This window comes from Ambystoma mexicanum, unplaced genomic scaffold (assembly GCF_040938575.1).
Source record: "Ambystoma mexicanum isolate Mex_15411 unplaced genomic scaffold, UKY_AmexF1_1 Mex_scaf10, whole genome shotgun sequence".
Lineage (NCBI taxonomy): Eukaryota > Metazoa > Chordata > Amphibia > Caudata > Ambystomatidae > Ambystoma > Ambystoma mexicanum.
Genome location: NW_027182325.1, coordinates 3,437,501 through 3,457,500, shown reverse-complemented (window position 1 = coordinate 3,457,500; position 20,000 = coordinate 3,437,501). Strand labels below are relative to the sequence as shown.

Sequence of the window (20,000 nt, the reverse complement as noted above, 5' to 3'; positions counted from 1 at the left end):
AGGGCTCACTTCCTGAACTTGGAGCACAAAAAAGCCTACAGCACCTGGTATTCCCAGGCGGTCTCCCATCCAGGTACTAACTAGGCCTGACACTGCTTAACTTCTGAGATCAGTCGAGATCGGGTGCATTCAGTGTGGTGTGGCCGTAGGCTCTAGGAATGCTAAGAATATTACTCTTATGCATTTGCATTTAGTAAGCTAAGCCATGCAGCCACTTGCAACATGATACCACGCTCATCGCTCGATCAGGCGAGATATATAAGACTGGTGGGCCCATTCAGGACTCCTATGTCTGGTAGGATAACTTTAATTCATCCATCCTGTGTCTGTTGCAGGGAGGTGGAGAGAACAATCAACACAATAATGGTTTTCTTTCATGCCTCTTGAAGGACTCAATATTCTCTGTACTGCATTACATGTGAAAGTCGATTTATTACCCATGAACACACTACCTGTATGCTAATTCTATGTAAAAAGGTAGCTCCAGCCCTCATGATGTTGTCCAACATTTCCGCTATAAAACGGGATACAATTATTTTGGAAACATACCAAATTTGAAAAATAATTGAGAAGTTGCGCAATTACTAATCATGGAGCACAAAAAAGCCTACAGCACCTGGTATTCCCAGGCAGTCTCCCATCCAGGTACTAACTAGGCCTGACCCTGCTTAGCTTCCGAGATCGGGCGCATTCAGTGTGGTGTGGCCGTAGGCTCTGGGCCTAGTGAGTTTTGTACTTTTAAGCATCTAGTCGGCTAGACCTTGCAGTTTTGAAAGGCAATTGTGAAATGGCTCACTTCCTGAACTTGGAGCACAAAAAAGCCTACAGCACCTGGTATTCCCAGGTGGTCTCCCATCCAGGTACTAACTAGGCCCGACACTGCTTAGCTTCCGAGATCAGACGAGATCGGGCGCAATCAGTGTGGTGTGGCCGTAGGCTCTGGGCCTAGTGAGTTTTGTACTTTTAAGCATCTAGTCAGCTAGACCCTGTAGTTTTGAAAGGCAATTGAGAAATGGCTCACTTCCTGAACTTGGAGCACAAAAAAGCCTACAGCACCTGGTATTCCCAGGCGGTCTCCCATCCAGGTACTAACGAGGCCCGACACTGCTTAGCTTCCGAGATCAGACGAGATCGGGCGCATTCAGTGTGGTGTGGCCGTAGGCTCTGGTTCTTGTGAGTTTTGTACTTTTAAGCATCTAGTCGGCTAGACCTTGCAGTTTTGAAAGGCAATTGAGAAATGGCTCACTTCCTGAACTTGGAGTACAAAAAAGCCTACAGCACCTGGTATTCCCAGGCGGTCTTCCATCCAGGTACTAACTAGGCCCGACACTGCTTAGCTTCTGAGATCAGACGAGATCAGGCACATTCAGTGTGGTGTGGCCGTAGGCTCTGGGCCTAGTGAGTTTTGTACTTTTAAGCATCTAGTCGGCTAGACCTTGCAGTTTTAAAAGGCAATTGAGAAAGGGCTCACTTCCTGAACTTGGAGCACAAAAAAGCCTACAGCACCTGGTATTCCCAGGCGGTCTCCCATCCAGGTACTAACTAGGCCTGACACTGCTTAACTTCCGAGATCAGTCGAGATCGGGTGCATTCAGTGTGGTGTGGCCGTAGGCTCTAGGAATGCTAAGAATATTACTCTTATGCATTTGCATTTAGTAAGCTAAGCCATGCAGCCACTTGCAACATGATACCACGCTCATCGCTCGATCAGCCTCGATCAGGCGAGATATATAAGACTGGTGGGCCCATTCAGGACTCCTATGTCTGGTAGGATAACTTTAATTCATCCATCCTGTGTCTGTTGCAGGGAGGTGGAGAGAACAATCAACACAATAATGGTTTTCTTTCATGCCTCTTGAAGGACTCAATATTCTCTGTACTGCATTACATGTGAAAGTCGATTTATTACCCATGAACACACTACCTGTATGCTAATTCTATGTAAAAAGGTAGCTCCAGCCCTCATGATGTTGTCCAACATTTCCGCTATAAAACGGGATACAATTATTTTGGAAACATACCAAATTTGAAAAATAATTGAGAAGTTGCGCAATTACTAATCATGGAGCACAAAAAAAGCCTACAGCACCTGGTATTCCCAGGCAGTCTCCCATCCAGGTACTAACTAGGCACGACACTGCTTAGCTTCTGAGATCAGACGAGATCAGGCGCATTCAGTGTGGTGTGGCTGTAGGCTCTGGGCCTAGTGAGTTTTGTACTTTTAAGCATCTAGTCGGCTAGACCTTGCAGTTTTGAAAGGCAATTGAGAAAGGGCTCACTTCCTGAACTTGGAGCACAAAAAAGCCTACAGCACCTGGTATTCCCAGGTGGTCTCCCATCCAGGTACTAACTAGGCCCAACACTGCTTAGCTTCCGAGATCAGACGAGATCGGGCGCAATCAGTGTGGTGTGGCCGTAGGCTCTGGGCCTAGTGAGTTTTGTACTTTTAAGCATCTAGTCAGCTAGACCTTGCAGTTTTGAAAGGCAATTGAGAAATGGCTCACTTCCTGAACTTGGAGCACAAAAAAGCCTACAGCACCTGGTATTCCCAGGCGGTCTCCCATCCAGGTACTAACGAGGCCCGACACTGCTTAGCTTCCAAGATCAGACGAGATCGGGCGCATTCAGTGTGGTGTGGCCGTAGGCTTTGGTTCTTGTGAGTTTTGTACTTTTAAGCATCTAGTCGGCTAGACCTTGCAGTTTTGAAAGGCAATTGAGAAATGGCTCACTTCCTGAACTTGGAGTACAAAAAAGCCTACAGCACCTGGTATTCCCAGGCGGTCTTCCATCCAGGTACTAACTAGGCCCGACACTGCTTAGCTTCTGAGATCAGACGAGATCAGGCACATTCAGTGTGGTGTGGCCGTAGGCTCTGGGCCTAGTGAGTTTTGTACTTTTAAGCATCTAGTCGGCTAGACCTTGCAGTTTTAAAAGGCAATTGAGAAAGGGCTCACTTCCTGAACTTGGAGCACAAAAAAGCCTACAGCACCTGGTATTCCCAGGCGGTCTCCCATCCAGGTACTAACTAGGCCTGACACTGCTTAACTTCCGAGATCAGTCGAGATCGGGTGCATTCAGTGTGGTGTGGCCGTAGGCTCTAGGAATGCTAAGAATATTACTCTTATGCATTTGCATTTAGTAAGCTAAGCCATGCAGCCACTTGCAACATGATACCACGCTCATCGCTCGATCAGGCTCGATCAGGCGAGATATATAAGACTGGTGGGCCCATTCAGGACTCCTATGTCTGGTAGGATAACTTTAATTCATCCATCCTGTGTCTGTTGCAGGGAGGTGGAGAGAACAATCAACACAATAATGGTTTTCTTTCATGCCTCTTGAAGGACTCAATATTCTCTGTACTGCATTACATGTGAAAGTCGATTTATTACCCATGAACACACTACCTGTATGCTAATTCTATGTAAAAAGGTAGCTCCAGCCCTCATGATGTTGTCCAACATTTCCGCTATAAAACGGGATACAATTATTTTGGAAACATACCAAATTTGAAAAATAATTGAGAAGTTGCGCAATTACTAATCATGGAGCACAAAAAAGCCTACAGCACCTGGTATTCCCAGGCAGTCTCCCATCCAGGTACTAACTAGGCCTGACCCTGCTTAGCTTCCGAGATCGGGCGCATTCAGTGTGGTGTGGCCGTAGGCTCTGGGCCTAGTGAGTTTTGTACTTTTAAGCATCTAGTCGGCTAGACCTTGCAGTTTTGAAAGGCAATTGTGAAATGGCTCACTTCCTGAACTTGGAGCACAAAAAAGCCTACAGCACCTGGTATTCCCAGGTGGTCTCCCATCCAGGTACTAACTAGGCCCGACACTGCTTAGCTTCCGAGATCAGACGAGATCGGGCGCAATCAGTGTGGTGTGGCCGTAGGCTCTGGGCCTAGTGAGTTTTGTACTTTTAAGCATCTAGTCAGCTAGACCTTGTAGTTTTGAAAGGCAATTGAGAAATGGCTCACTTCCTGAACTTGGAGCACAAAAAAGCCTACAGCACCTGGTATTCCCAGGCGGTCTCCCATCCAGGTACTAACGAGGCCCGACACTGCTTAGCTTCCGAGATCAGACGAGATCGGGCGCATTCAGTGTGGTGTGGCCGTAGGCTCTGGTTCTTGTGAGTTTTGTACTTTTAAGCATCTAGTCGGCTAGACCTTGCAGTTTTGAAAGGCAATTGAGAAATGGCTCACTTCCTGAACTTGGAGTACAAAAAAGCCTACAGCACCTGGTATTCCCAGGCGGTCTTCCATCCAGGTACTAACTAGGCCCGACACTGCTTAGCTTCTGAGATCAGACGAGATCAGGCACATTCAGTGTGGTGTGGCCGTAGGCTCTGGGCCTAGTGAGTTTTGTACTTTTAAGCATCTAGTCGGCTAGACCTTGCAGTTTTAAAAGGCAATTGAGAAAGGGCTCACTTCCTGAACTTGGAGCACAAAAAAGCCTACAGCACCTGGTATTCCCAGGCGGTCTCCCATCCAGGTACTAACTAGGCCTGACACTGCTTAACTTCCGAGATCAGTCGAGATCGGGTGCATTCAGTGTGGTGTGGCCGTAGGCTCTAGGAATGCTAAGAATATTACTCTTATGCATTTGCATTTAGTAAGCTAAGCCATGCAGCCACTTGCAACATGATACCACGCTCATCGCTCGATCAGGCGAGATATATAAGACTGGTGGGCCCATTCAGGACTCCTATGTCTGGTAGGATAACTTTAATTCATCCATCCTGTGTCTGTTGCAGGGAGGTGGAGAGAACAATCAACACAATAATGGTTTTCTTTCATGCCTCTTGAAGGACTCAATATTCTCTGTACTGCATTACATGTGAAAGTCGATTTATTACCCATGAACACACTACCTGTATGCTAATTCTATGTAAAAAGGTAGCTCCAGCCCTCATGATGTTGTCCAACATTTCCGCTATAAAACGGGATACAATTATTTTGGAAACATACCAAATTTGAAAAATAATTGAGAAGTTGCGCAATTACTAATCATGGAGCACAAAAAAGCCTACAGCACCTGGTATTCCCAGGCAGTCTCCCATCCAGGTACTAACTAGGCCTGACCCTGCTTAGCTTCCGAGATCGGGCGCATTCAGTGTGGTGTGGCCGTAGGCTCTGGGCCTAGTGAGTTTTGTACTTTTAAGCATCTAGTCGGCTAGACCTTGCAGTTTTGAAAGGCAATTGTGAAATGGCTCACTTCCTGAACTTGGAGCACAAAAAAGCCTACAGCACCTGGTATTCCCAGGTGGTCTCCCATCCAGGTACTAACTAGGCCCGACACTGCTTAGCTTCCGAGATCAGACGAGATCAGGCGCAATCAGTGTGGTGTGGCCGTAGGCTCTGGGTCTAGTGAGTTTTGTACTTTTAAGCATCTAGTCAGCTAGACCTTGTAGTTTTGAAAGGCAATTGAGAAATGGCTCACTTCCTGAACTTGGAGCACAAAAAAGCCTACAGCACCTGGTATTCCCAGGCGGTCTCCCATCCAGGTACTAACGAGGCCCGACACTGCTTAACTTCCGAGATCAGACGAGATCGGGCGCATTCAGTGTGGTGTGGCCGTAGGCTCTGGTTCTTGTGAGTTTTGTACTTTTAAGCATCTAGTCGGCTAGACCTTGCAGTTTTGAAAGGCAATTGAGAAATGGCTCACTTCCTGAACTTGGAGTACAAAAAAGCCTACAGCACCTGGTATTCCCAGGCGGTCTTCCATCCAGGTACTAACTAGGCCCGACACTGCTTAGCTTCTGAGATCAGACGAGATCAGGCACATTCAGTGTGGTGTGGCCGTAGGCTCTGGGCCTAGTGAGTTTTGTACTTTTAAGCATCTAGTCGGCTAGACCTTGCAGTTTTAAAAGGCAATTGAGAAAGGGCTCACTTCCTGAACTTGGAGCACAAAAAAGCCTACAGCACCTGGTATTCCCAGGCGGTCTCCCATCCAGGTACTAACTAGGCCTGACACTGCTTAACTTCTGAGATCAGTCGAGATCGGGTGCATTCAGTGTGGTGTGGCCGTAGGCTCTAGGAATGCTAAGAATATTACTCTTATGCATTTGCATTTAGTAAGCTAAGCCATGCAGCCACTTGCAACATGATACCACGCTCATCGCTCGATCAGGCGAGATATATAAGACTGGTGGGCCCATTCAGGACTCCTATGTCTGGTAGGATAACTTTAATTCATCCATCCTGTGTCTGTTGCAGGGAGGTGGAGAGAACAATCAACACAATAATGGTTTTCTTTCATGCCTCTTGAAGGACTCAATATTCTCTGTACTGCATTACATGTGAAAGTCGATTTATTACCCATGAACACACTACCTGTATGCTAATTCTATGTAAAAAGGTAGCTCCAGCCCTCATGATGTTGTCCAACATTTCCGCTATAAAACGGGATACAATTATTTTGGAAACATACCAAATTTGAAAAATAATTGAGAAGTTGCGCAATTACTAATCATGGAGCACAAAAAAGCCTACAGCACCTGGTATTCCCAGGCAGTCTCCCATCCAGGTACTAACTAGGCCTGACCCTGCTTAGCTTCCGAGATCGGGCGCATTCAGTGTGGTGTGGCCGTAGGCTCTGGGCCTAGTGAGTTTTGTACTTTTAAGCATCTAGTCGGCTAGACCTTGCAGTTTTGAAAGGCAATTGTGAAATGGCTCACTTCCTGAACTTGGAGCACAAAAAAGCCTACAGCACCTGGTATTCCCAGGTGGTCTCCCATCCAGGTACTAACTAGGCCCGACACTGCTTAGCTTCCGAGATCAGACGAGATCGGGCGCAATCAGTGTGGTGTGGCCGTAGGCTCTGGGCCTAGTGAGTTTTGTACTTTTAAGCATCTAGTCAGCTAGACCTTGTAGTTTTGAAAGGCAATTGAGAAATGGCTCACTTCCTGAACTTGGAGCACAAAAAAGCCTACAGCACCTGGTATTCCCAGGCGGTCTCCCATCCAGGTACTAACGAGGCCCGACACTGCTTAGCTTCCGAGATCAGACGAGATCGGGCGCATTCAGTGTGGTGTGGCCGTAGGCTCTGGTTCTTGTGAGTTTTGTACTTTTAAGCATCTAGTCGGCTAGACCTTGCAGTTTTGAAAGGCAATTGAGAAATGGCTCACTTCCTGAACTTGGAGTACAAAAAAGCCTACAGCACCTGGTATTCCCAGGCGGTCTTCCATCCAGGTACTAACTAGGCCCGACACTGCTTAGCTTCTGAGATCAGACGAGATCAGGCACATTCAGTGTGGTGTGGCCGTAGGCTCTGGGCCTAGTGAGTTTTGTACTTTTAAGCATCTAGTCGGCTAGACCTTGCAGTTTTAAAAGGCAATTGAGAAAGGGCTCACTTCCTGAACTTGGAGCACAAAAAAGCCTACAGCACCTGGTATTCCCAGGCGGTCTCCCATCCAGGTACTAACTAGGCCTGACACTGCTTAACTTCCGAGATCAGTCGAGATCGGGTGCATTCAGTGTGGTGTGGCCGTAGGCTCTAGGAATGCTAAGAATATTACTCTTATGCATTTGCATTTAGTAAGCTAAGCCATGCAGCCACTTGCAACATGATACCACGCTCATCGCTCGATCAGCCTCGATCAGGCGAGATATATAAGACTGGTGGGCCCATTCAGGACTCCTATGTCTGGTAGGATAACTTTAATTCATCCATCCTGTGTCTGTTGCAGGGAGGTGGAGAGAACAATCAACACAATAATGGTTTTCTTTCATGCCTCTTGAAGGACTCAATATTCTCTGTACTGCATTACATGTGAAAGTCGATTTATTACCCATGAACACACTACCTGTATGCTAATTCTATGTAAAAAGGTAGCTCCAGCCCTCATGATGTTGTCCAACATTTCCGCTATAAAACGGGATACAATTATTTTGGAAACATACCAAATTTGAAAAATAATTGAGAAGTTGCGCAATTACTAATCATGGAGCACAAAAAAAGCCTACAGCACCTGGTATTCCCAGGCAGTCTCCCATCCAGGTACTAACTAGGCCCGACACTGCTTAGCTTCTGAGATCAGACGAGATCAGGCGCATTCAGTGTGGTGTGGCTGTAGGCTCTGGGCCTAGTGAGTTTTGTACTTTTAAGCATCTAGTCGGCTAGACCTTGCAGTTTTGAAAGGCAATTGAGAAAGGGCTCACTTCCTGAACTTGGAGCACAAAAAAGCCTACAGCACCTGGTATTCCCAGGTGGTCTCCCATCCAGGTACTAACTAGGCCCAACACTGCTTAGCTTCCGAGATCAGACGAGATCGGGCGCAATCAGTGTGGTGTGGCCGTAGGCTCTGGGCCTAGTGAGTTTTGTACTTTTAAGCATCTAGTCAGCTAGACCTTGCAGTTTTGAAAGGCAATTGAGAAATGGCTCACTTCCTGAACTTGGAGCACAAAAAAGCCTACAGCACCTGGTATTCCCAGGCGGTCTCCCATCCAGGTACTAACGAGGCCCGACACTGCTTAGCTTCCAAGATCAGACGAGATCGGGCGCATTCAGTGTGGTGTGGCCGTAGGCTCTGGTTCTTGTGAGTTTTGTACTTTTAAGCATCTAGTCGGCTAGACCTTGCAGTTTTGAAAGGCAATTGAGAAATGGCTCACTTCCTGAACTTGGAGTACAAAAAAGCCTACAGCACCTGGTATTCCCAGGCGGTCTTCCATCCAGGTACTAACTAGGCCCGACACTGCTTAGCTTCTGAGATCAGACGAGATCAGGCACATTCAGTGTGGTGTGGCCGTAGGCTCTGGGCCTAGTGAGTTTTGTACTTTTAAGCATCTAGTCGGCTAGACCTTGCAGTTTTAAAAGGCAATTGAGAAAGGGCTCACTTCCTGAACTTGGAGCACAAAAAAGCCTACAGCACCTGGTATTCCCAGGCGGTCTCCCATCCAGGTACTAACTAGGCCTGACACTGCTTAACTTCCGAGATCAGTCGAGATCGGGTGCATTCAGTGTGGTGTGGCCGTAGGCTCTAGGAATGCTAAGAATATTACTCTTATGCATTTGCATTTAGTAAGCTAAGCCATGCAGCCACTTGCAACATGATACCACGCTCATCGCTCGATCAGGCTCGATCAGGCGAGATATATAAGACTGGTGGGCCCATTCAGGACTCCTATGTCTGGTAGGATAACTTTAATTCATCCATCCTGTGTCTGTTGCAGGGAGGTGGAGAGAACAATCAACACAATAATGGTTTTCTTTCATGCCTCTTGAAGGACTCAATATTCTCTGTACTGCATTACATGTGAAAGTCGATTTATTACCCATGAACACACTACCTGTATGCTAATTCTATGTAAAAAGGTAGCTCCAGCCCTCATGATGTTGTCCAACATTTCCGCTATAAAACGGGATACAATTATTTTGGAAACATACCAAATTTGAAAAATAATTGAGAAGTTGCGCAATTACTAATCATGGAGCACAAAAAAGCCTACAGCACCTGGTATTCCCAGGCAGTCTCCCATCCAGGTACTAACTAGGCCTGACCCTGCTTAGCTTCCGAGATCGGGCGCATTCAGTGTGGTGTGGCCGTAGGCTCTGGGCCTAGTGAGTTTTGTACTTTTAAGCATCTAGTCGGCTAGACCTTGCAGTTTTGAAAGGCAATTGTGAAATGGCTCACTTCCTGAACTTGGAGCACAAAAAAGCCTACAGCACCTGGTATTCCCAGGTGGTCTCCCATCCAGGTACTAACTAGGCCCGACACTGCTTAGCTTCCGAGATCAGACGAGATCGGGCGCAATCAGTGTGGTGTGGCCGTAGGCTCTGGGCCTAGTGAGTTTTGTACTTTTAAGCATCTAGTCAGCTAGACCTTGTAGTTTTGAAAGGCAATTGAGAAATGGCTCACTTCCTGAACTTGGAGCACAAAAAAGCCTACAGCACCTGGTATTCCCAGGCGGTCTCCCATCCAGGTACTAACGAGGCCCGACACTGCTTAGCTTCCGAGATCAGACGAGATCGGGCGCATTCAGTGTGGTGTGGCCGTAGGCTCTGGTTCTTGTGAGTTTTGTACTTTTAAGCATCTAGTCGGCTAGACCTTGCAGTTTTGAAAGGCAATTGAGAAATGGCTCACTTCCTGAACTTGGAGTACAAAAAAGCCTACAGCACCTGGTATTCCCAGGCGGTCTTCCATCCAGGTACTAACTAGGCCCGACACTGCTTAGCTTCTGAGATCAGACGAGATCAGGCACATTCAGTGTGGTGTGGCCGTAGGCTCTGGGCCTAGTGAGTTTTGTACTTTTAAGCATCTAGTCGGCTAGACCTTGCAGTTTTAAAAGGCAATTGAGAAAGGGCTCACTTCCTGAACTTGGAGCACAAAAAAGCCTACAGCACCTGGTATTCCCAGGCGGTCTCCCATCCAGGTACTAACTAGGCCTGACACTGCTTAACTTCCGAGATCAGTCGAGATCGGGTGCATTCAGTGTGGTGTGGCCGTAGGCTCTAGGAATGCTAAGAATATTACTCTTATGCATTTGCATTTAGTAAGCTAAGCCATGCAGCCACTTGCAACATGATACCACGCTCATCGCTCGATCAGGCGAGATATATAAGACTGGTGGGCCCATTCAGGACTCCTATGTCTGGTAGGATAACTTTAATTCATCCATCCTGTGTCTGTTGCAGGGAGGTGGAGAGAACAATCAACACAATAATGGTTTTCTTTCATGCCTCTTGAAGGACTCAATATTCTCTGTACTGCATTACATGTGAAAGTCGATTTATTACCCATGAACACACTACCTGTATGCTAATTCTATGTAAAAAGGTAGCTCCAGCCCTCATGATGTTGTCCAACATTTCCGCTATAAAACGGGATACAATTATTTTGGAAACATACCAAATTTGAAAAATAATTGAGAAGTTGCGCAATTACTAATCATGGAGCACAAAAAAGCCTACAGCACCTGGTATTCCCAGGCAGTCTCCCATCCAGGTACTAACTAGGCCTGACCCTGCTTAGCTTCCGAGATCGGGCGCATTCAGTGTGGTGTGGCCGTAGGCTCTGGGCCTAGTGAGTTTTGTACTTTTAAGCATCTAGTCGGCTAGACCTTGCAGTTTTGAAAGGCAATTGTGAAATGGCTCACTTCCTGAACTTGGAGCACAAAAAAGCCTACAGCACCTGGTATTCCCAGGTGGTCTCCCATCCAGGTACTAACTAGGCCTGACACTGCTTAGCTTCCGAGATCAGACGAGATCGGGCGCAATCAGTGTGGTGTGGCCGTAGGCTCTGGGCCTAGTGAGTTTTGTACTTTTAAGCATCTAGTCAGCTAGACCTTGTAGTTTTGAAAGGCAATTGAGAAATGGCTCACTTCCTGAACTTGGAGCACAAAAAAGCCTACAGCACCTGGTATTCCCAGGCGGTCTCCCATCCAGGTACTAACGAGGCCCGACACTGCTTAGCTTCCGAGATCAGACGAGATCGGGCGCATTCAGTGTGGTGTGGCCGTAGGCTCTGGTTCTTGTGAGTTTTGTACTTTTAAGCATCTAGTCGGCTAGACCTTGCAGTTTTGAAAGGCAATTGAGAAATGGCTCACTTCCTGAACTTGGAGTACAAAAAAGCCTACAGCACCTGGTATTCCCAGGCGGTCTTCCATCCAGGTACTAACTAGGCCCGACACTGCTTAGCTTCTGAGATCAGACGAGATCAGGCACATTCAGTGTGGTGTGGCCGTAGGCTCTGGGCCTAGTGAGTTTTGTACTTTTAAGCATCTAGTCGGCTAGACCTTGCAGTTTTAAAAGGCAATTGAGAAAGGGCTCACTTCCTGAACTTGGAGCACAAAAAAGCCTACAGCACCTGGTATTCCCAGGCGGTCTCCCATCCAGGTACTAACTAGGCCTGACACTGCTTAACTTCCGAGATCAGTCGAGATCGGGTGCATTCAGTGTGGTGTGGCCGTAGGCTCTAGGAATGCTAAGAATATTACTCTTATGCATTTGCATTTAGTAAGCTAAGCCATGCAGCCACTTGCAACATGATACCACGCTCATCGCTCGATCAGCTTCGATCAGGCGAGATATATAAGACTGGTGGGCCCATTCAGGACTCCTATGTCTGGTAGGATAACTTTAATTCATCCATCCTGTGTCTGTTGCAGGGAGGTGGAGAGAACAATCAACACAATAATGGTTTTCTTTTATGCCTCTTGAAGGACTCAATATTCTCTGTACTGCATTACATGTGAAAGTCGATTTATTACCCATGAACACACTACCTGTATGCTAATTCTATGTAAAAAGGTAGCTCCAGCCCTCATGATGTTGTCCAACATTTCCGCTATAAAACGGGATACAATTATTTTGGAAACATACCAAATTTGAAAAATAATTGAGAAGTTGCGCAATTACTAATCATGGAGCACAAAAAAAGCCTACAGCACCTGGTATTCCCAGGCAGTCTCCCATCCAGGTACTAACTAGGCCCGACACTGCTTAGCTTCTGAGATCAGACGAGATCAGGCGCATTCAGTGTGGTGTGGCCGTAGGCTCTGGGCCTAGTGAGTTTTGTACTTTTAAGCATCTAGTCGGCTAGACCTTGCAGTTTTGAAAGGCAATTGAGAAAGGGCTCACTTCCTGAACTTGGAGCACAAAAAAGCCTACCGCACCTGGTATTCCCAGGCGGTCTCCCATCCAGGTACTAACTAGGCCCGACACTGCTTAGCTTCTGAGATCAGATGAGATCGGGCGCATTCAGTGTGGTGTGGCCGAAGGCTCTGGGCTTAGTGAGTTTTGTACTTTTAAGCATCTAGTCGGCTAGACCTTGCAGTTTTGAAAGGCAATTGTGAAATGGCTCACTTCCTGAACTTGGAGCACAAAAAAGCCTACAGCACCTGGTATTCCCAGGTGGTCTCCCATCCAGGTACTAACTAGGCCCGACACTGCTTAGCTTCCGAGATCAGACGCAATCAGTGTGGTGTGGCCGTAGGCTCTGGGCCTAGTGAGTTTTGTACTTTTAAGCATCTAGTCAGCTAGACTTTGCAGTTTTGAAAGGCAATTGAGAAATGGCTCACTTCCTGAACTTGGAGCACAAAAAAGCCTACAGCACCTGGTATTCCCAGGCGGTCTCCCATCCAGATACTAAAGAGGCCCGACACTGCTTAGCTTCCGAGATCGGGCGCATTCAGTGTGGTGTGGCCGTAGGGTCTGGGCCTTGTGAGTTTTGTACTTTTAAGCATCTAGTCGGCTAGACCTTGCAGTTTTGAAAGGCAATTGTGAAATGGCTCACTTCCTGAACTTGGAGCACAAAAAAGCCTACAGCACCTGGTATTCCCAGGTGGTCTCCCATCCAGGTACTAACTAGGCCCGACACTGCTTAGCTTCCGAGATCAGACGAGATCGGGCGCATTCAGTGTGGTGTGGCCGTAGGCTCTGAGCCTAGTGAGTTTTGTACTTTTAAGCATCTAGTCGGCTAGACCTTGCAGTTTTGAAAGGCAATTGAGAAATGGCTCACTTCCTGAACTTGGAGTACAAAAAAGCCTACAGCACCTGGTATTCCCAGGCGGTCTCCCATCCAGGTACTAACTAGGCCCGACACTGCTTAGCTTCTGAGATCAGACGAGATCAGGCGCATTCAGTGTGGTGTGGCCGTAGGCTCTGGGCCTAGTGAGTGTTGTACTTTTAAGCATCTAGTCGGCTAGACCTTGCAGTTTTAAAAGGCAATTGAGAAAGGGCTCACTTCCTGAACTTGGAGCACAAAAAAGCCTACAGCACCTGGTATTCCCAGGCGGTCTCCCATCCAGGTACTAACTAGGCCTGACACTGCTTAACTTCCGAGATCAGACGAGATCGGGTGCATTCAGTGTGGTGTGGCCATAGGCTCTAGGAATGCTAAGAATATTACTCTTATGCATTTGCATTTAGTAAGCTAAGCCATGCAGCCACTTGCAACATGATACCACGCTCATCGCTCGATCAGGCTCGATCAGGCGAGATATATAAGACTGGTGGGCCCATTCAGGACTCCTATGTCTGGTAGGATAACTTTAATTCATCCATCCTGTGTCTGTTGCAGGGAGGTGGAGAGAACAATCAACACAATAATGGTTTTCTTTCATGCCTCTTGAAGGACTCAATATTCTCTGTACTGCATTACATGTGAAAGTCGATTTATTACCCATGAACACACTACCTGTATGCTAATTCTATGTAAAAAGGTAGCTCCAGCCCTCATGATGTTGTCCAACATTTCCGCTATAAAACGGGATACAATTATTTTGGAAACATACCAAATTTGAAAAATAATTGAGAAGTTGCGCAATTACTAATCATGGAGCACAAAAAAGCCTACAGCACCTGGTATTCCCAGGCAGTCTCCCATCCAGGTACTAACTAGGCCTGACCCTGCTTAGCTTCCGAGATCGGGCACATTCAGTGTGGTGTGGCCGTAGGCTCTGGGCCTAGTGAGTTTTGTACTTTTAAGCATCTAGTCGGCTAGACCTTGCAGTTTTGAAAGGCAATTGTGAAATGGCTCACTTCCTGAACTTGGAGCACAAAAAAGCCTACAGCACCTGGTATTCCCAGGTGGTCTCCCATCCAGGTACTAACTAGGCCCAACACTGCTTAGCTTCCGAGATCAGACGAGATCGGGCGCAATCAGTATGGTGTGGCCGTAGGCTCTGGGCCTAGTGAGTTTTGTACTTTTAAGCATCTAGTCAGCTAGACCTTGCAGTTTTGAAAGGCAATTGAGAAATGGCTCACTTCCTGAACTTGGAGCACAAAAAAGCCTACAGCACCTGGTATTCCCAGGCGGTCTCCCATCCAGGTACTAACGAGGCCCGACACTGCTTAGCTTCCAAGATCAGACGAGATCGGGCGCATTCAGTGTGGTGTGGCCGTAGGCTCTGGTTCTTGTGAGTTTTGTACTTTTAAGCATCTAGTCGGCTAGACCTTGCAGTTTTGAAAGGCAATTGAGAAATGGCTCACTTCCTGAACTTGGAGTACAAAAAAGCCTACAGCACCTGGTATTCCCAGGCGGTCTTCCATCCAGGTACTAACTAGGCCCGACACTGCTTAGCTTCTGAGATCAGACGAGATCAGGCACATTCAGTGTGGTGTGGCCGTAGGCTCTGGGCCTAGTGAGTTTTGTACTTTTAAGCATCTAGTCGGCTAGACCTTGCAGTTTTAAAAGGCAATTGAGAAAGGGCTCACTTCCTGAACTTGGAGCACAAAAAAGCCTACAGCACCTGGTATTCCCAGGCGGTCTCCCATCCAGGTACTAACTAGGCCTGACACTGCTTAACTTCCGAGATCAGTCGAGATCGGGTGCATTCAGTGTGGTGTGGCCGTAGGCTCTAGGAATGCTAAGAATATTACTCTTATGCATTTGCATTTAGTAAGCTAAGCCATGCAGCCACTTGCAACATGATACCACGCTCATCGCTCGATCAGCGCTCGATCAGGCGAGATATATAAGACTGGTGGGCCCATTCAGGACTCCTATGTCTGGTAGGATAACTTTAATTCATCCATCCTGTGTCTGTTGCAGGGAGGTGGAGAGAACAATCAACACAATAATGGTTTTCTTTCATGCCTCTTGAAGGACTCAATATTCTCTGTACTGCATTACATGTGAAAGTCGATTTATTACCCATGAACACACTACCTGTATGCTAATTCTATGTAAAAAGGTAGCTCCAGCCCTCATGATGTTGTCCAACATTTCCGCTATAAAACGGGATACAATTATTTTGGAAACATACCAAATTTGAAAAATAATTGAGAAGTTGCGCAATTACTAATCATGGAGCACAAAAAAGCCTACAGCACCTGGTATTCCCAGGCAGTCTCCCATCCAGGTACTAACTAGGCCTGACCCTGCTTAGCTTCCGAGATCGGGCGCATTCAGTGTGGTGTGGCCGTAGGCTCTGGGCCTAGTGAGTTTTGTACTTTTAAGCATCTAGTCGGCTAGACCTTGCAGTTTTGAAAGGCAATTGTGAAATGGCTCACTTCCTGAACTTGGAGCACAAAAAAGCCTACAGCACCTGGTATTCCCAGGTGGTCTCCCATCCAGGTACTAACTAGGCCTGACACTGCTTAGCTTCCGAGATCAGACGAGATCGGGCGCAATCAGTGTGGTGTGGCCGTAGGCTCTGGGCCTAGTGAGTTTTGTACTTTTAAGCATCTAGTCAGCTAGACCTTGTAGTTTTGAAAGGCAATTGAGAAATGGCTCACTTCCTGAACTTGGAGCACAAAAAAGCCTACAGCACCTGGTATTCCCAGGCGGTCTCCCATCCAGGTACTAACGAGGCCCGACACTGCTTAGCTTCCGAGATCAGACGAGATCGGGCGCATTCAGTGTGGTGTGGCCGTAGGCTCTGGTTCTTGTGAGTTTTGTACTTTTAAGCATCTAGTCGGCTAGACCTTGCAGTTTTGAAAGGCAATTGAGAAATGGCTCACTTCCTGAACTTGGAGTACAAAAAAGCCTACAGCACCTGGTATTCCCAGGCGGTCTTCCATCCAGGTACTAACTAGGCCCGACACTGCTTAGCTTCTGAGATCAGACGAGATCAGGCACATTCAGTGTGGTGTGGCCGTAGGCTCTGGGCCTAGTGAGTTTTGTACTTTTAAGCATCTAGTCGGCTAGACCTTGCAGTTTTAAAAGGCAATTGAGAAAGGGCTCACTTCCTGAACTTGGAGCACAAAAAAGCCTACAGCACCTGGTATTCCCAGGCGGTCTCCCATCCAGGTACTAACTAGGCCTGACACTGCTTAACTTCCGAGATCAGTCGAGATCGGGTGCATTCAGTGTGGTGTGGCCGTAGGCTCTAGGAATGCTAAGAATATTACTCTTATGCATTTGCATTTAGTAAGCTAAGCCATGCAGCCACTTGCAACATGATACCACGCTCATCGCTCGATCAGCCTCGATCAGGCGAGATATATAAGACTGGTGGGCCCATTCAGGACTCCTATGTCTGGTAGGATAACTTTAATTCATCCATCCTGTGTCTGTTGCAGGGAGGTGGAGAGAACAATCAACACAATAATGGTTTTCTTTCATGCCTCTTGAAGGACTCAATATTCTCTGTACTGCATTACATGTGAAAGTCGATTTATTACCCATGAACACACTACCTGTATGCTAATTCTATGTAAAAAGGTAGCTCCAGCCCTCATGATGTTGTCCAACATTTCCGCTATAAAACGGGATACAATTATTTTGGAAACATACCAAATTTGAAAAATAATTGAGAAGTTGCGCAATTACTAATCATGGAGCACAAAAAAAGCCTACAGCACCTGGTATTCCCAGGCAGTCTCCCATCCAGGTACTAACTAGGCCCGACACTGCTTAGCTTCTGAGATCAGACGAGATCAGGCGCATTCAGTGTGGTGTGGCCGTAGGCTCTGGGCCTAGTGAGTTTTGTACTTTTAAGCATCTAGTCGGCTAGACCTTGCAGTTTTGAAAGGCAATTGAGAAAGGGCTCACTTCCTGAACTTGGAGCACAAAAAAGCCTACCGCACCTGGTATTCCCAGGCGGTCTCCCATCCAGGTACTAACTAGGCCCGACACTGCTTAGCTTCTGAGATCAGATGAGATCGGGCGCATTCAGTGTGGTGTGGCCGAAGGCTCTGGGCTTAGTGAGTTTTGTACTTTTAAGCATCTAGTCGGCTAGACCTTGCAGTTTTGAAAGGCAATTGTGAAATGGCTCACTTCCTGAACTTGGAGCACAAAAAAGCCTACAGCACCTGGTATTCCCAGGTGGTCTCCCATCCAGGTACTAACTAGGCCCGACACTGCTTAGCTTCCGAGATCAGACGCAATCAGTGTGGTGTGGCCGTAGGCTCTGGGCCTAGTGAGTTTTGTACTTTTAAGCATCTAGTCAGCTAGACCTTGCAGTTTTGAAAGGCAATTGAGAAATGGCTCACTTCCTGAACTTGGAGCACAAAAAAGCCTACAGCACCTGGTATTCCCAGGCGGTCTCCCATCCAGATACTAAAGAGGCCCGACACTGCTTAGCTTCCGAGATCGGGCGCATTCAGTGTGGTGTGGCCGTAGGGTCTGGGCCTTGTGAGTTTTGTACTTTTAAGCATCTAGTCGGCTAGACCTTGCAGTTTTGAAAGGCAATTGTGAAATGGCTCACTTCCTGAACTTGGAGCACAAAAAAGCCTACAGCACCTGGTATTCCCAGGTGGTCTCCCATCCAGGTACTAACTAGGCCCGACACTGCTTAGCTTCCGAGATCAGACGAGATCGGGCGCATTCAGTGTGGTGTGGCCGTAGGCTCTGGGCCTAGTGAGTTTTGTACTTTTAAGCATCTAGTCGGCTAGACCTTGCAGTTTTGAAAGGCAATTGAGAAATGGCTCACTTCCTGAACTTGGAGTACAAAAAAGCCTACAGCACCTGGTATTCCCAGGCGGTCTCCCATCCAGGTACTAACTAGGCCCGACACTGCTTAGCTTCTGAGATCAGACGAGATCAGGCGCATTCAGTGTGGTGTGGCCGTAGGCTCTGGGCCTAGTGAGTGTTGTACTTTTAAGCATCTAGTCGGCTAGACCTTGCAGTTTTAAAAGGCAATTGAGAAAGGGCTCACTTCCTGAACTTGGAGCACAAAAAAGCCTACAGCACCTGGTATTCCCAGGCGGTCTCCCATCCAGGTACTAACTAGGCCTGACACTGCTTAACTTCCGAGATCAGACGAGATCGGGTGCATTCAGTGTGGTGTGGCCATAGGCTCTAGGAATGCTAAGAATATTACTCTTATGCATTTGCATTTAGTAAGCTAAGCCATGCAGCCACTTGCAACATGATACCACGCTCATCGCTCGATCAGGCTCGATCAGGCGAGATATATAAGACTGGTGGGCCCATTCAGGACTCCTATGTCTGGTAGGATAACTTTAATTCATCCATCCTGTGTCTGTTGCAGGGAGGTGGAGAGAACAATCAACACAATAATGGTTTTCTTTCATGCCTCTTGAAGGACTCAATATTCTCTGTACTGCATTACATGTGAAAGTCGATTTATTACCCATGAACACACTACCTGTATGCTAATTCTATGTAAAAAGGTAGCTCCAGCCCTCATGATGTTGTCCAACATTTCCGCTATAAAACGGGATACAATTATTTTGGAAACATACCAAATTTGAAAAATAATTGAGAAGTTGCGCAATTACTAATCATGGAGCACAAAAAAGCCTACAGCACCTGGTATTCCCAGGCAGTCTCCCATCCAGGTACTAACTAGGCCTGACCCTGCTTAGCTTCCGAGATCGGGCACATTCAGTGTGGTGTGGCCGTAGGCTCTGGGCCTAGTGAGTTTTGTACTTTTAAGCATCTAGTCGGCTAGACCTTGCAGTTTTGAAAGGCAATTGTGAAATGGCTCACTTCCTGAACTTGGAGCACAAAAAAGCCTACAGCACCTGGTATTCCCAGGTGGTCTCCCATCCAGGTACTAACTAGGCCCGACACTGCTTAGCTTCCGAGATCAGACGAGATCGGGCGCAATCAGTGTGGTGTGGCCGTAGGCTCTGGTTCTTGTGAGTTTTGTACTTTTAAGCATCTAGTCGGCTAGACCTTGCAGTTTTGAAAGGCAATTGAGAAATGGCTCACTTCCTGAACTTGGAGTACAAAAAAGCCTACAGCACCTGGTATTCCCAGGCGGTCTTCCATCCAGGTACTAACTAGGCCCGACACTGCTTAGCTTCTGAGATCAGACGAGATCAGGCACATTCAGTGTGGTGTGGCCGTAGGCTCTGGGCCTAGTGAGTTTTGTACTTTTAAGCATCTAGTCGGCTAGACCTTGCAGTTTTAAAAGGCAATTGAGAAAGGGCTCACTTCCTGAACTTGGAGCACAAAAAAGCCTACAGCACCTGGTATTCCCAGGCGGTCTCCCATCCAGGTACTAACTAGGCCTGACACTGCTTAACTTCCGAGATCAGTCGAGATCGGGTGCATTCAGTGTGGTGTGGCCGTAGGCTCTAGGAATGCTAAGAATATTACTCTTATGCATTTGCATTTAGTAAGCTAAGCCATGCAGCCACTTGCAACAT

General features: G+C 47.2%; 56 non-coding genes and 13 pseudogenes across 56 annotated transcripts; all 69 read right to left on the bottom strand.

Moving 5' to 3' along the window:
- Positions 1-32: 32 nt before the first annotated feature.
- On the bottom strand, positions 33-151 carry LOC138542200 (5S ribosomal RNA). The gene has a single exon (XR_011290187.1). It is a non-coding gene; the product is annotated as a 5S ribosomal RNA (ribosomal RNA).
- A 453-nt stretch (positions 152-604) lies between these two features.
- On the bottom strand, positions 605-713 carry LOC138545379 (5S ribosomal RNA; annotated as a pseudogene).
- A 106-nt stretch (positions 714-819) lies between these two features.
- On the bottom strand, positions 820-938 carry LOC138548375 (5S ribosomal RNA). The gene has a single exon (XR_011292180.1). It is a non-coding gene; the product is annotated as a 5S ribosomal RNA (ribosomal RNA).
- A 106-nt stretch (positions 939-1,044) lies between these two features.
- On the bottom strand, positions 1,045-1,163 carry LOC138550681 (5S ribosomal RNA). Its single transcript, XR_011294429.1, has one exon. It is a non-coding gene; the product is annotated as a 5S ribosomal RNA (ribosomal RNA).
- Positions 1,164-1,269: 106 nt separating this feature from the next.
- LOC138540380 (5S ribosomal RNA) lies at positions 1,270-1,388 on the bottom strand. Its single transcript, XR_011288430.1, has one exon. It is a non-coding gene; the product is annotated as a 5S ribosomal RNA (ribosomal RNA).
- Positions 1,389-1,494: 106 nt separating this feature from the next.
- On the bottom strand, positions 1,495-1,613 carry LOC138539121 (5S ribosomal RNA). The gene has a single exon (XR_011287199.1). It is a non-coding gene; the product is annotated as a 5S ribosomal RNA (ribosomal RNA).
- Positions 1,614-2,077: 464 nt separating this feature from the next.
- Positions 2,078-2,196, bottom strand: LOC138542111 (5S ribosomal RNA). The gene has a single exon (XR_011290099.1). It is a non-coding gene; the product is annotated as a 5S ribosomal RNA (ribosomal RNA).
- Positions 2,197-2,302: 106 nt separating this feature from the next.
- LOC138537555 (5S ribosomal RNA) lies at positions 2,303-2,421 on the bottom strand. The gene has a single exon (XR_011285687.1). It is a non-coding gene; the product is annotated as a 5S ribosomal RNA (ribosomal RNA).
- A 106-nt stretch (positions 2,422-2,527) lies between these two features.
- On the bottom strand, positions 2,528-2,646 carry LOC138540676 (5S ribosomal RNA). The gene has a single exon (XR_011288715.1). It is a non-coding gene; the product is annotated as a 5S ribosomal RNA (ribosomal RNA).
- Positions 2,647-2,752: 106 nt separating this feature from the next.
- On the bottom strand, positions 2,753-2,871 carry LOC138540379 (5S ribosomal RNA). The gene has a single exon (XR_011288429.1). It is a non-coding gene; the product is annotated as a 5S ribosomal RNA (ribosomal RNA).
- Positions 2,872-2,977: 106 nt separating this feature from the next.
- On the bottom strand, positions 2,978-3,096 carry LOC138539120 (5S ribosomal RNA). The gene has a single exon (XR_011287198.1). It is a non-coding gene; the product is annotated as a 5S ribosomal RNA (ribosomal RNA).
- Positions 3,097-3,559: 463 nt separating this feature from the next.
- LOC138545378 (5S ribosomal RNA) lies at positions 3,560-3,668 on the bottom strand (annotated as a pseudogene).
- Positions 3,669-3,774: 106 nt separating this feature from the next.
- Positions 3,775-3,893, bottom strand: LOC138548374 (5S ribosomal RNA). The gene has a single exon (XR_011292179.1). It is a non-coding gene; the product is annotated as a 5S ribosomal RNA (ribosomal RNA).
- A 106-nt stretch (positions 3,894-3,999) lies between these two features.
- Positions 4,000-4,118, bottom strand: LOC138550680 (5S ribosomal RNA). Its single transcript, XR_011294428.1, has one exon. It is a non-coding gene; the product is annotated as a 5S ribosomal RNA (ribosomal RNA).
- A 106-nt stretch (positions 4,119-4,224) lies between these two features.
- Positions 4,225-4,343, bottom strand: LOC138540378 (5S ribosomal RNA). The gene has a single exon (XR_011288428.1). It is a non-coding gene; the product is annotated as a 5S ribosomal RNA (ribosomal RNA).
- A 106-nt stretch (positions 4,344-4,449) lies between these two features.
- Positions 4,450-4,568, bottom strand: LOC138539119 (5S ribosomal RNA). Its single transcript, XR_011287197.1, has one exon. It is a non-coding gene; the product is annotated as a 5S ribosomal RNA (ribosomal RNA).
- Positions 4,569-5,021: 453 nt separating this feature from the next.
- On the bottom strand, positions 5,022-5,130 carry LOC138545376 (5S ribosomal RNA; annotated as a pseudogene).
- A 106-nt stretch (positions 5,131-5,236) lies between these two features.
- Positions 5,237-5,355, bottom strand: LOC138551060 (5S ribosomal RNA). Its single transcript, XR_011294797.1, has one exon. It is a non-coding gene; the product is annotated as a 5S ribosomal RNA (ribosomal RNA).
- A 106-nt stretch (positions 5,356-5,461) lies between these two features.
- LOC138548613 (5S ribosomal RNA) lies at positions 5,462-5,580 on the bottom strand. The gene has a single exon (XR_011292408.1). It is a non-coding gene; the product is annotated as a 5S ribosomal RNA (ribosomal RNA).
- Positions 5,581-5,686: 106 nt separating this feature from the next.
- LOC138540376 (5S ribosomal RNA) lies at positions 5,687-5,805 on the bottom strand. The gene has a single exon (XR_011288426.1). It is a non-coding gene; the product is annotated as a 5S ribosomal RNA (ribosomal RNA).
- A 106-nt stretch (positions 5,806-5,911) lies between these two features.
- Positions 5,912-6,030, bottom strand: LOC138542199 (5S ribosomal RNA). Its single transcript, XR_011290186.1, has one exon. It is a non-coding gene; the product is annotated as a 5S ribosomal RNA (ribosomal RNA).
- A 453-nt stretch (positions 6,031-6,483) lies between these two features.
- LOC138545375 (5S ribosomal RNA) lies at positions 6,484-6,592 on the bottom strand (annotated as a pseudogene).
- Positions 6,593-6,698: 106 nt separating this feature from the next.
- Positions 6,699-6,817, bottom strand: LOC138548373 (5S ribosomal RNA). Its single transcript, XR_011292178.1, has one exon. It is a non-coding gene; the product is annotated as a 5S ribosomal RNA (ribosomal RNA).
- Positions 6,818-6,923: 106 nt separating this feature from the next.
- Positions 6,924-7,042, bottom strand: LOC138550679 (5S ribosomal RNA). The gene has a single exon (XR_011294427.1). It is a non-coding gene; the product is annotated as a 5S ribosomal RNA (ribosomal RNA).
- A 106-nt stretch (positions 7,043-7,148) lies between these two features.
- On the bottom strand, positions 7,149-7,267 carry LOC138540375 (5S ribosomal RNA). Its single transcript, XR_011288425.1, has one exon. It is a non-coding gene; the product is annotated as a 5S ribosomal RNA (ribosomal RNA).
- Positions 7,268-7,373: 106 nt separating this feature from the next.
- On the bottom strand, positions 7,374-7,492 carry LOC138539118 (5S ribosomal RNA). Its single transcript, XR_011287196.1, has one exon. It is a non-coding gene; the product is annotated as a 5S ribosomal RNA (ribosomal RNA).
- A 464-nt stretch (positions 7,493-7,956) lies between these two features.
- Positions 7,957-8,075, bottom strand: LOC138536778 (5S ribosomal RNA). Its single transcript, XR_011284941.1, has one exon. It is a non-coding gene; the product is annotated as a 5S ribosomal RNA (ribosomal RNA).
- A 106-nt stretch (positions 8,076-8,181) lies between these two features.
- LOC138537544 (5S ribosomal RNA) lies at positions 8,182-8,300 on the bottom strand. The gene has a single exon (XR_011285676.1). It is a non-coding gene; the product is annotated as a 5S ribosomal RNA (ribosomal RNA).
- A 106-nt stretch (positions 8,301-8,406) lies between these two features.
- On the bottom strand, positions 8,407-8,525 carry LOC138540675 (5S ribosomal RNA). Its single transcript, XR_011288714.1, has one exon. It is a non-coding gene; the product is annotated as a 5S ribosomal RNA (ribosomal RNA).
- A 106-nt stretch (positions 8,526-8,631) lies between these two features.
- Positions 8,632-8,750, bottom strand: LOC138540374 (5S ribosomal RNA). Its single transcript, XR_011288424.1, has one exon. It is a non-coding gene; the product is annotated as a 5S ribosomal RNA (ribosomal RNA).
- Positions 8,751-8,856: 106 nt separating this feature from the next.
- On the bottom strand, positions 8,857-8,975 carry LOC138539117 (5S ribosomal RNA). The gene has a single exon (XR_011287195.1). It is a non-coding gene; the product is annotated as a 5S ribosomal RNA (ribosomal RNA).
- Positions 8,976-9,438: 463 nt separating this feature from the next.
- LOC138545374 (5S ribosomal RNA) lies at positions 9,439-9,547 on the bottom strand (annotated as a pseudogene).
- Positions 9,548-9,653: 106 nt separating this feature from the next.
- LOC138548372 (5S ribosomal RNA) lies at positions 9,654-9,772 on the bottom strand. Its single transcript, XR_011292177.1, has one exon. It is a non-coding gene; the product is annotated as a 5S ribosomal RNA (ribosomal RNA).
- A 106-nt stretch (positions 9,773-9,878) lies between these two features.
- On the bottom strand, positions 9,879-9,997 carry LOC138550677 (5S ribosomal RNA). The gene has a single exon (XR_011294425.1). It is a non-coding gene; the product is annotated as a 5S ribosomal RNA (ribosomal RNA).
- Positions 9,998-10,103: 106 nt separating this feature from the next.
- On the bottom strand, positions 10,104-10,222 carry LOC138540373 (5S ribosomal RNA). Its single transcript, XR_011288423.1, has one exon. It is a non-coding gene; the product is annotated as a 5S ribosomal RNA (ribosomal RNA).
- A 106-nt stretch (positions 10,223-10,328) lies between these two features.
- Positions 10,329-10,447, bottom strand: LOC138539116 (5S ribosomal RNA). Its single transcript, XR_011287194.1, has one exon. It is a non-coding gene; the product is annotated as a 5S ribosomal RNA (ribosomal RNA).
- Positions 10,448-10,900: 453 nt separating this feature from the next.
- On the bottom strand, positions 10,901-11,009 carry LOC138545373 (5S ribosomal RNA; annotated as a pseudogene).
- Positions 11,010-11,115: 106 nt separating this feature from the next.
- On the bottom strand, positions 11,116-11,234 carry LOC138539149 (5S ribosomal RNA). Its single transcript, XR_011287226.1, has one exon. It is a non-coding gene; the product is annotated as a 5S ribosomal RNA (ribosomal RNA).
- A 106-nt stretch (positions 11,235-11,340) lies between these two features.
- LOC138550676 (5S ribosomal RNA) lies at positions 11,341-11,459 on the bottom strand. The gene has a single exon (XR_011294424.1). It is a non-coding gene; the product is annotated as a 5S ribosomal RNA (ribosomal RNA).
- Positions 11,460-11,565: 106 nt separating this feature from the next.
- LOC138540372 (5S ribosomal RNA) lies at positions 11,566-11,684 on the bottom strand. Its single transcript, XR_011288422.1, has one exon. It is a non-coding gene; the product is annotated as a 5S ribosomal RNA (ribosomal RNA).
- A 106-nt stretch (positions 11,685-11,790) lies between these two features.
- Positions 11,791-11,909, bottom strand: LOC138539115 (5S ribosomal RNA). The gene has a single exon (XR_011287193.1). It is a non-coding gene; the product is annotated as a 5S ribosomal RNA (ribosomal RNA).
- Positions 11,910-12,373: 464 nt separating this feature from the next.
- LOC138551123 (5S ribosomal RNA) lies at positions 12,374-12,492 on the bottom strand. The gene has a single exon (XR_011294856.1). It is a non-coding gene; the product is annotated as a 5S ribosomal RNA (ribosomal RNA).
- Positions 12,493-12,598: 106 nt separating this feature from the next.
- Positions 12,599-12,717, bottom strand: LOC138542274 (5S ribosomal RNA). The gene has a single exon (XR_011290261.1). It is a non-coding gene; the product is annotated as a 5S ribosomal RNA (ribosomal RNA).
- Positions 12,718-12,823: 106 nt separating this feature from the next.
- On the bottom strand, positions 12,824-12,932 carry LOC138543972 (5S ribosomal RNA; annotated as a pseudogene).
- Positions 12,933-13,038: 106 nt separating this feature from the next.
- LOC138545778 (5S ribosomal RNA) lies at positions 13,039-13,147 on the bottom strand (annotated as a pseudogene).
- Positions 13,148-13,253: 106 nt separating this feature from the next.
- LOC138551245 (5S ribosomal RNA) lies at positions 13,254-13,372 on the bottom strand. The gene has a single exon (XR_011294973.1). It is a non-coding gene; the product is annotated as a 5S ribosomal RNA (ribosomal RNA).
- A 106-nt stretch (positions 13,373-13,478) lies between these two features.
- Positions 13,479-13,597, bottom strand: LOC138545093 (5S ribosomal RNA). The gene has a single exon (XR_011290778.1). It is a non-coding gene; the product is annotated as a 5S ribosomal RNA (ribosomal RNA).
- Positions 13,598-13,703: 106 nt separating this feature from the next.
- Positions 13,704-13,822, bottom strand: LOC138550962 (5S ribosomal RNA). Its single transcript, XR_011294702.1, has one exon. It is a non-coding gene; the product is annotated as a 5S ribosomal RNA (ribosomal RNA).
- A 463-nt stretch (positions 13,823-14,285) lies between these two features.
- Positions 14,286-14,394, bottom strand: LOC138546589 (5S ribosomal RNA; annotated as a pseudogene).
- A 106-nt stretch (positions 14,395-14,500) lies between these two features.
- On the bottom strand, positions 14,501-14,619 carry LOC138549487 (5S ribosomal RNA). The gene has a single exon (XR_011293270.1). It is a non-coding gene; the product is annotated as a 5S ribosomal RNA (ribosomal RNA).
- Positions 14,620-14,725: 106 nt separating this feature from the next.
- LOC138540674 (5S ribosomal RNA) lies at positions 14,726-14,844 on the bottom strand. Its single transcript, XR_011288713.1, has one exon. It is a non-coding gene; the product is annotated as a 5S ribosomal RNA (ribosomal RNA).
- A 106-nt stretch (positions 14,845-14,950) lies between these two features.
- Positions 14,951-15,069, bottom strand: LOC138540370 (5S ribosomal RNA). The gene has a single exon (XR_011288421.1). It is a non-coding gene; the product is annotated as a 5S ribosomal RNA (ribosomal RNA).
- A 106-nt stretch (positions 15,070-15,175) lies between these two features.
- On the bottom strand, positions 15,176-15,294 carry LOC138539113 (5S ribosomal RNA). The gene has a single exon (XR_011287191.1). It is a non-coding gene; the product is annotated as a 5S ribosomal RNA (ribosomal RNA).
- Positions 15,295-15,758: 464 nt separating this feature from the next.
- Positions 15,759-15,867, bottom strand: LOC138545372 (5S ribosomal RNA; annotated as a pseudogene).
- A 106-nt stretch (positions 15,868-15,973) lies between these two features.
- Positions 15,974-16,092, bottom strand: LOC138539147 (5S ribosomal RNA). Its single transcript, XR_011287224.1, has one exon. It is a non-coding gene; the product is annotated as a 5S ribosomal RNA (ribosomal RNA).
- Positions 16,093-16,198: 106 nt separating this feature from the next.
- On the bottom strand, positions 16,199-16,317 carry LOC138550675 (5S ribosomal RNA). The gene has a single exon (XR_011294423.1). It is a non-coding gene; the product is annotated as a 5S ribosomal RNA (ribosomal RNA).
- Positions 16,318-16,423: 106 nt separating this feature from the next.
- Positions 16,424-16,542, bottom strand: LOC138540369 (5S ribosomal RNA). The gene has a single exon (XR_011288420.1). It is a non-coding gene; the product is annotated as a 5S ribosomal RNA (ribosomal RNA).
- Positions 16,543-16,648: 106 nt separating this feature from the next.
- On the bottom strand, positions 16,649-16,767 carry LOC138539112 (5S ribosomal RNA). Its single transcript, XR_011287190.1, has one exon. It is a non-coding gene; the product is annotated as a 5S ribosomal RNA (ribosomal RNA).
- A 464-nt stretch (positions 16,768-17,231) lies between these two features.
- Positions 17,232-17,350, bottom strand: LOC138551122 (5S ribosomal RNA). The gene has a single exon (XR_011294855.1). It is a non-coding gene; the product is annotated as a 5S ribosomal RNA (ribosomal RNA).
- Positions 17,351-17,456: 106 nt separating this feature from the next.
- Positions 17,457-17,575, bottom strand: LOC138542273 (5S ribosomal RNA). The gene has a single exon (XR_011290260.1). It is a non-coding gene; the product is annotated as a 5S ribosomal RNA (ribosomal RNA).
- A 106-nt stretch (positions 17,576-17,681) lies between these two features.
- Positions 17,682-17,790, bottom strand: LOC138543971 (5S ribosomal RNA; annotated as a pseudogene).
- A 106-nt stretch (positions 17,791-17,896) lies between these two features.
- LOC138545776 (5S ribosomal RNA) lies at positions 17,897-18,005 on the bottom strand (annotated as a pseudogene).
- Positions 18,006-18,111: 106 nt separating this feature from the next.
- Positions 18,112-18,230, bottom strand: LOC138551234 (5S ribosomal RNA). Its single transcript, XR_011294962.1, has one exon. It is a non-coding gene; the product is annotated as a 5S ribosomal RNA (ribosomal RNA).
- Positions 18,231-18,336: 106 nt separating this feature from the next.
- LOC138545082 (5S ribosomal RNA) lies at positions 18,337-18,455 on the bottom strand. Its single transcript, XR_011290777.1, has one exon. It is a non-coding gene; the product is annotated as a 5S ribosomal RNA (ribosomal RNA).
- Positions 18,456-18,561: 106 nt separating this feature from the next.
- Positions 18,562-18,680, bottom strand: LOC138550961 (5S ribosomal RNA). The gene has a single exon (XR_011294701.1). It is a non-coding gene; the product is annotated as a 5S ribosomal RNA (ribosomal RNA).
- A 463-nt stretch (positions 18,681-19,143) lies between these two features.
- Positions 19,144-19,252, bottom strand: LOC138546587 (5S ribosomal RNA; annotated as a pseudogene).
- A 106-nt stretch (positions 19,253-19,358) lies between these two features.
- Positions 19,359-19,477, bottom strand: LOC138548371 (5S ribosomal RNA). The gene has a single exon (XR_011292176.1). It is a non-coding gene; the product is annotated as a 5S ribosomal RNA (ribosomal RNA).
- A 106-nt stretch (positions 19,478-19,583) lies between these two features.
- On the bottom strand, positions 19,584-19,702 carry LOC138540368 (5S ribosomal RNA). Its single transcript, XR_011288419.1, has one exon. It is a non-coding gene; the product is annotated as a 5S ribosomal RNA (ribosomal RNA).
- Positions 19,703-19,808: 106 nt separating this feature from the next.
- LOC138539111 (5S ribosomal RNA) lies at positions 19,809-19,927 on the bottom strand. The gene has a single exon (XR_011287189.1). It is a non-coding gene; the product is annotated as a 5S ribosomal RNA (ribosomal RNA).
- Positions 19,928-20,000: the final 73 nt, after the last annotated feature.